Source organism: Nycticebus coucang, chromosome 8 (genome assembly GCF_027406575.1).
Source record: "Nycticebus coucang isolate mNycCou1 chromosome 8, mNycCou1.pri, whole genome shotgun sequence".
In the NCBI taxonomy this organism is placed as follows: domain Eukaryota; kingdom Metazoa; phylum Chordata; class Mammalia; order Primates; family Lorisidae; genus Nycticebus; species Nycticebus coucang.
Genome location: NC_069787.1, coordinates 50,354,042 through 50,356,533, shown reverse-complemented (window position 1 = coordinate 50,356,533; position 2,492 = coordinate 50,354,042). Strand labels below are relative to the sequence as shown.

The 2,492-nt window shown below is 41.7% G+C and overlaps 1 pseudogene; it reads right to left on the bottom strand.

Moving 5' to 3' along the window:
- Window positions 1-628: 628 nt before the first annotated feature.
- LOC128592303 (Y-box-binding protein 1-like) lies at window positions 629-1,640 on the bottom strand (annotated as a pseudogene).
- Between the last annotated feature and the right edge of the window lie 852 nt (window positions 1,641-2,492).

Here is a 2,492-nt window from a genome sequence, read left to right as displayed (position 1 = left end):
TTAAAGTTGTAAACTTTTATTACAAATTAAAAATTAAGTTCTTAAAAATTACAACTTGACCAGATACAAAACAATTTAAAATCTTTGAAGGCATACTGAGAAAAAACAGGCTTTAAAAAAAAAAAATGTTTGTGATTACCAAAAAAGATGTCTTTAGGTAAAAATAAAAAAATACCCATGCTGGGTGGCTCCTGTGGCTCAGTGAGTTGGGCGCCGGCCCCATATACCAAGAGTGACGGGTTCAAACCCAGCCCTGGCTGAACTGCAACCCAAAAATAGCCGGGCGTTGTGGCGGGTGCCTGTAGTCCCAGCTGCTCAGGAGGCTGAGGCAGGAGAATCGCAGAAGCCGAAGAGCTGGAGGTTGCTGTGAATCCTGTGATGTCACGGCACTCTACCGAGGGCGGTAAAGTGAGACTCTGTCTCTACAAAAAAAAAAAAAAAAAAAAATACCCATGCTGCATAGCTAATGCAGATAGTTCTAGTCATCTGGTCAATGGGCATAAAGCAAGCACTTAAAGTCTTCACCTCCAATCTTTTGTTTATTTCTTATTCATTTCATATTTCATATTTGTTTCTTCTTTTTGGATGACTAAACCGGATGATGGCAGAGATGGTAAGCCGGCATTTACTAAGCCCCACCATGCTCAGCCTCCAAAGCAGATGAATTCTCAGCTGGTGGACTGGCTGCCTTTGGGTCTTTGCCATCTTGTGGTTTAGAGTTTTCTGGGCATCTGCATGGGTAATTGAAGTTGCAACGTAGCCGGTACCGTTGAGGTGGCTGCTAACCTTGGGTCTCATCTCCATGATTCTCTTCATCCTCTTCATTGCCGTCCTCTCTGGGCTGTCTTTGGCCAGGAGAACCCCTGCGGAATTGTGGTCTACAATCCCGATACATATTCTGTCTTGCTGGTCTACCTTATTCTCCTACACCCTGGTTATCAGCACCCTCCATTACTTCTCCCTGCACAGGAGGGTTGGAATACTGTGGTCGCTGCCCATAGGTTTCCGGATGTAATAAGGCAGGAACCTTCACCTGTGGTAGGGCCGGCGTTGTTGGGCCTGGCGTTCAGGAGCACTTTCCAATTCCTTGTTCTTTTTCTGCTCTCACTATTCTGGTAATTCTGCTGGTAATTGCGTGGAGGACCCCTGCAACATGGATGGCACCTACAATGGTTATAGTCTGCTGTGTATTTACTTCCTTGAACTGGAATTCCACCAGAGTCTGTAACATTTGCTGCCTCTGCACCCTTTTCTCCTTTAACAACATTCAACTCCACAGTCTCTCCAGCTCCTACACTGCGAAGGTACTTCCTGTGGTTATTCTTCTTTAAGGCAGTCCGTTGTACAAATACATCTTCCTTGGTGTCATTCCTGTTGATGAAACCATATCCGTTTCTTACATTGAACCATTTTACTAGTCCCAAAATCTTCCTTGTGATGACCTTCTTGTCCCTGCAGGCAGATGCTGCCAATAAGAGGCCACCTGGGCCACAGCTCCCTGTACTGCTGCCTGGCTTGGCAATGCTGAGGGCAGGAGTGGCAGGGAGCTGCTGGGTCTCCGCCTCGCTGCTCATGGTTGCAGTGATGATGATGGGGCCCCGAAGTGGCAGCTATTTCTCCTCCCAAAAGGTGATGGTAACTAGGCCAGTGGCAGGGGTGAGGCAGCTTGGGGCATTTTTTCATGTTTGTTGGCCATTTGTCTTCCTCAGAGAAGTTTCTGTTCATGTCTTTTGCCCAGTGATAGATGAGGTTGTTTGCTCTTTTCTGTTGACTAATTTGAGTTCTCTGTAGATACTAGTTATCAATCCTTTGTAACATGCATATATCCTTTCCCATTCTAAAGGTTGTCTATTTGCTTTAATTACTGCATCCCCTTAGCTATGCAGAAGCTTTTCAGCTTAATTAAGTCCCATTTGTTTATTTTTCTTGTTCCAATTGCCAATGAAGTCTTCATAAAATCTTTCCCTAGGCTGAAATCATCAAGAGTTTTTTCTATGCTTTCTTCTAGTATTTTAATAAACCCTTTGAAAAAAAAAGCAATGCGTATTTGTAGCCAGTTTCTAGCACAAGTGTGAACAAGTACCAGAAGTTAGTTGACTTTTGATTTCCTTTTGATTTACTCATGTTTGCGGCATACTATTTACTGCAATAAAATGTCTTTAGAAAATTAAAAACTACATACTTCATTTTGAAATATAAATAGTAAATGTATTCAAAATTTTTACAAGAAGACAAGTTTAAGCAGAAAATTCCATCTCTGGAAATCCCAAGGAATTCTTCATTTTCCAACAGAATTACTGGTTTACTTTAAGAATCCCCAACAAAGGAACATTTCACTAATTCTATTTGGACTTCAAAAGCATATAAATTTAATGCCAAAGCTTTTGCAAAATTCTAAGATTTAAGTAGAGGATATGAAAAAATATACTGTAGGTTAGTTTTAATACCAGATTTGTTTTTATCAGAATTCACTCAGACCTAAAATCTTTTGA